General features: G+C 41.5%; 1 pseudogene; it reads right to left on the bottom strand.

Moving 5' to 3' along the window:
- Positions 1–1,850, bottom strand: part of LOC122152201 — a 6,460-nt pseudogene extending 4,610 nt beyond the window's left edge.
- Between the last annotated feature and the right edge of the window lie 3,923 nt (positions 1,851–5,773).

The following is a 5,773-nucleotide window of genomic DNA, read 5'->3' as shown; positions in this document are numbered from 1 at the left end:
TTATAATCCTTGACTTTGACTTCTTGAGCTGCTCTTTGAAATCTTCTGTTCAGCTCTTTTATCTTGTCATTTCTTCCATTTGCTTTAGCTACTCTCTGTTCAAGAGCAAGTTTCAAAGTCTCTTCTGACATCCATTTTTGTCTTTTCTTCTTTTCCTGTCTTCTTAATGGCCTTTTGCTTTGTTCATATATAATATTCTTAATGTCATCTCTCCATTCCTCTGGTTTTCTGTCATTGGTGTTCAATGCATCAAATCTATTCTTTAGATGGTTTCTAAATTCAGGTGGAATATAATCAAGATCATATTTTGGCTCTCGTGGACTTGTTTTAATTTTCTTCAGCTTCAACTGGAATTTGCATATGAGCAATTGATGGTCTGTTCCACAGTCTCCTGGCCTTGTTTTGGCTGAAGATATTGAGGTTCTGCATTCCCTCTTTCCATAGATGTAGTGAATCTGATTCCTGTGTATTCTGTCTGGTGAAATCCATGTATATAGCTGCTGTTTCTTCTTGTTGTTGTTATGTGCCATCAAGTTGGACCCGACTCATAGTGACCCTTCCTGGGGTTTCTGAGGTGACATCACTACGGAAGTAGATTGCCCAACCTTCCTTCCGAGGAGTGGGCTGATGGATAGCTGCTGTTTAGAAGGTTCAAAAAGTAAATTAGCATTGAATTTTAGGTTTGTAGATTTGTTGATACATTTAAGATGGGTTTATGCAAAATGTTTTTGTTGCTATAATTAACTATAGGGATATTTTTATTAAAAATAATAAATTTGTGCAGAAACACTGGACAAAAACTTTATAGATGGTCATTTTGGTGTCACCTCCTCTAACAGTGTCACTTGGTATGCTCTGAAAGCCACACACCCTAAGTGATGTCACTGTCCAGAATCTTAACTCTCATGCTATCATCCTTTCTTCACCTGTTTGAGAATTTTTACAACCACTCTCTCATTGTTGGTGATGTTAACAGCCCCAAATACTTACCATACTTTCCCAAGGCTTTGCAGGCCAGAGGAGGGACTTCATGGGGCACAGAAGGAGATGGAATCAGGCAACAATCTTGAGTATAAATCCCAGCTCCAACACTTGTGAGTTGTGTGGCCATGGGAGAGTCATTTAGCCTCTCTAGCTTCAGTTTTCTTATTTTAAAGTGGGGATATAGTATCTACCTCTCGGTATCATAAGGACTAAATGACACTGAGGGCTGTTTGTTGAATGAATTAGTGAGTGAATTAATGGACTAACAAACTAGCTGATGGACTGGATTTTGCCATTTCACTTGTGAGCATTGTAATATTAAGGTAAACACTCTCTGTCAAGACTACCTGCTCTCTTTTCTCTGCCTCCCCCAGGCAAAAGTCTCTGGTAACCTTAAGTTGCTTTTCTGTTTATTGTGGTTTGGCTTCATCTCCTCATCAGATGGTGAACTTTTTGAGAATGAGAGTGAGATCTTTTCTTCTTGTCTCTCCCTCTCTTTGTCAGATGCTCACTAAATAGTCACTAGCCAGCTTGTCTAATTTAACCAAAGCGACCTCTGACTGCTGACATGGAGAGGGCAGAGGCTAGGCCTGAGAGTAGCCCATGAGAGTTGGACTGTGGGCACACCTTCTATCCTCCCCAGCCACGTAGAAGCTCACTCTTATGTCCTTGATATAGAAGCAGCTTGGAGTGGCTGAGGCATTAATCTCCATGTGGAATGAAGATAGGAAAGTTCCAGGGAGTAGACACACAGGGGCAGGAGAAGAATACCAAAGAAAAGGGAATACAGGTAGTCTCTGATTTATGACATATTCGAGTTGCAATGAACCACACTTACGTCCATCTGTTTTTCTTCTCTTGTACATCTCATCATTAATAATATGTACTACATAATATGTACATTGCCATCGAGTCAGATCCGACTCATAATGACTCCTCCTTGGGTTTCTGAGGCAGTATCACTATGGAAATAGATAGCCCAACCTTCCTTCCAAGGAGTGGCTGGTGGGTTTGAACTGCCAGCCTTCTGGTTAGCAGTCTAATGCCTTAGGCACCACACCACTAGAGCTCCTACTACATACAATGTTGCAGCATGTAGTTTGCTGATGGTATCATTCTCAGAACTAATATTTCCAACCCTTAATTCAAATAAAGGTCAGATTTATAAGGATACTGATAATGAAAAGCAATAATAATGAAAACTTAAAAAAAAAAAAAGATTTGACTCATGAAGAACCAATTTATGACAGAGTAGTCATTAGAAAGGGACCCTGTTGTATGTCAGGGGTTACCTGTAGGTGAAACATTTATATATGGTTGTTATTGTGGGCAAATGATGGACTTTTGTGGACAAGACTATGGGTTTGATTTTCGGGTAGGAGAGTACTTTCACTGCACTTCCTGAGTATTCAGTGACTCTTTACATATAGGTATAGTTAAGTCTCTCATTCTCCAAGTCACAAAAGTGCACTTGGGAGAGGTTGTAAATGGTTCAACAAATTCAATTCCATGCCTGGGGACAGAGCTCAGATCTGTGTTGGAACACAGTGATGTCTTCTCTAAGTATGAGAAGAGCATATGCAACAACAATTAGGCCTTCAACACCTGTGAGCCCTTCTAAGGAAAACAGCATCACCCTCAATGATGAAGGAGGTGGCCACCAGGGAAACTCTCAATAGATCCAAAGGCAAACAATGCTTATGTGGACCATGGGAAAGCCTGTAGTAGTTCTACTTAACACTGAAATTAATAACTGAAACAATCAGATAGAAATCTCTTTATGGAATATCACCAGGAAGTTATGGAAAGAACCAGCCAGTAAGTAGTAGGGGGAAAAATAAGATGAAAAGAATGAAAGCAGCAGAGACCAAGGGAGTGGCCGTGTTGCAGGAATGGTGGGGCACAGAGGTAATGAACAATGGGCTCTTGATGTTGAAGGGGCACCAAACAACTCAGTCCCTGGAACAGCCTCCATGCTTTTCAGTCCCCTTGAATGGAGTTACCTGGATGGGGCTCTGTTCCTCTGCTATAATTGAAAGAACTTGCTTTTCAGACAGAGTTTATCAAAATGAGAGGTCTAAGGAAACCCAAGGAGGGGTTGCTATGGGTCAAATCTGACTCCACAGCAGTGAGTTTGGTTTTTGGTTAGCCAAGTTAAACAGTTAAGATCATGCTTAAGATCATGCTCTAGCATGCACATGAATTACTTGGAGATCTTATTAAAATGCACATTCCAATTCAGTAAGTTTAGGGGAGGGTTTGAGATTCTGAATTTCTAACATGCTCCCAGGTGAGGCTGATACTACTGTTCAGGGACCACACTTTGAGGAACAAGCCTCTAGAGAGAATGATGCAAAATAAATAGAAGGTTGTCTTGGCCCAGAGATGCCCATGTAATTGCTAGGCAGACAAATACTTTCCTGGAAGAAAGAGAACCTGAAGTTCTAGGCATAATGGCAATGAAAGTGTGGCATCCTGTCTGGAAAGAGGGAGCTCTGGTGGTGCAGTGCCTAAAGCATTTGATTGCTAACCAGAAGGCTGGTGGTTCAAACCCATGAGCCACTCCTCAGAAGGAAGGTGGGGCAATCTACTTCCACAGAGGTACTGCCTTGGAAACTCAAGGAGGGGTCACTATGTGTGAAATTGACTCAACAGCAGTGAGTTTTTTTTGTTTTTTTTTTAAGAAGAAGTGAGGCACAACTGAAGTCCTGAGGCTCACTCATTAGCAAGAGATTTAGCTAAACACACGTATACTATCCAGTGCTGCAGGACTCCAGGGCTCTGGTGGTACAGTGATGAGAACATTTGGCTGCTAAACAAAAGGTGGATGGTTCAAACCCACCAGCCATTCCATGTGAGAAAGATGAGGTGTTCTACTTCTGTAAAGGTTTACGGACTTGGAAACCCTATGAAGCGGTTCTACTCTGTCCTTTAGGGTCGCTCTGTGTTGAAATTGACTGGATGGCAGTGGGTGGGCTCTAGTAGTGTAGTGTGCTAGGTCTGGGGTAAGGTCTGAGATTTTGCATTTCTAACATGCTCCCAGGTGATGTTCTATGGACCACCCTTTGAGTAGCAAGGGCTTCAGCAATACCAGCCTTCATACCTCCCAATACATGCCCATATGTGTGTGCATACACACACACACACACACACACACACCATACATCATCAGTGAAAAAATTTCACAAGAAAAGCTATTTGAGATCTCATGGAAAATTATTAGTTGACTGGCTAAACTTGTCACTTTTCATTTAGCACCACTATAGAGTGGAAAAACCAGACCAAACCAAAAAAGATGACTTTAAAAGTCCAAATGCTTCTAATTTGTTTTTGGCATGGGAATCTAGATTGTGTTAAAAATTAATGATAAAGACCCTTAGACTTTGTAAAGAATTTTCTGTGTTTTAGAACAAGAAAATTCAGTATTTTAAGAACTGCAAAAGTTTATTTAGCTTCTTGAAATTGTACCTTAAAGTATCTCCCTGAGGAGGAATCATAGAACAGTGGGGAAGAAATGGATTATTCAGTAAATGATGTTGGGACAATTGTTTATTGACTTGAAAAAAGAAATTGGTTTAGACTCTCATCTCACTGTACACCAAAATAAATTTCAAATGGATGAAAGAACCAAATATAATATAACAAAGACTATAAAAGCAAGACATAATATCTAGATGGGGAATACTTGATTAGATTAAAAGAGTTGGAAGAAATCATAAAAGAAAAATTATAAATTTTATAAGACAACATTTAAAGATTGTAGTTCTCCCTGCTCCCACTCTATAATAATTAAATAAAAATTAGCAAAGTTATGGAAGGGTGTAACTACCACTGCAGTCCAGATACAGAACTGTTCTATCAACTACACATTTGTCAAAACTCGTACATACATACTCCCAAATGACTGAATTCCCAGAGACACCTCGGAAGAAAGGCCTGGTGAGCAATTTCTGAAAGGTCACAGCCTTGAAAATCTTATGGAATACAGTTCTACTCTGAAGCACGTGGGGTTACCATGCATTGGAATCAATTTCACAGCAACTGGTTTGGTTTGGTTTAGCCTCCATAAGGTAGGAAAGCAAGGAAATGATTCCTAGAACCTCCACAAGGAACCAAGTCTGCTGACACATTGACTTTAGCCCAAACCAAAAAAACGAAACTTGCTGCCATCGAGTGGGATCCGACTCATAGCGATCCCTCCTTGGGTTTCCGAGGCAGTATCAGTGTGCTAAAACGGCAAGGAGGCCACATGTTCTGACCTCCTCTAATCCAACAGTAGGAAGACAGGATTACCAGTAGTAACCCAAGGCCTATTCCTGCCAGGCCAGACATGCTGCCTACCTCCAGCCCTTTCTCCAACCGTTCTTCCCAAAGCACCCACCACCTCTCTCCTGGGTTTGATAATTCACTGCAGTGACCACACAGAGCTCATAGATTATGGGGTTTATTAGGGAAGCACCACAGGCTACAATTCAAGTTCAGGAAAAATGCTCAGCCTCTCTCCCAGACCACCATCCCTCAGCCAACAGTCTCTCACAGTCTCTTTCCCAGCAGTGCTGGTCCCTCGGTGTCTCACTCAGCAATGTATGTCTCTTGTGTCTCTTTCCCAGCAGCACATGTCTCTTTCAAGGGCGCGTGTTTCTTTCGGCAGCAGTCAGAGAGAGTTCTGCCTCTAGGAGGGCTCCTTTTGAGCCTGGCAGGGTGGTCAAACTAGCCAATCATAGCATCAGAACTCTAAGCACTTGAGAGAGAGTGGGCACCTCCCAGAACATTGTTTTGTGCCACTCCC

Source organism: Orycteropus afer, unplaced genomic scaffold (assembly GCF_000298275.1).
Source record: "Orycteropus afer afer isolate SDZICR_OR568_19922 unplaced genomic scaffold, OryAfe1.0 scaffold00020, whole genome shotgun sequence".
In the NCBI taxonomy this organism is placed as follows: Eukaryota; Metazoa; Chordata; class Mammalia; order Tubulidentata; family Orycteropodidae; genus Orycteropus; species Orycteropus afer.
Note: the sequence above shows the minus strand (reverse complement) of the source record. Positions and strands in the feature narration are given on the sequence as shown.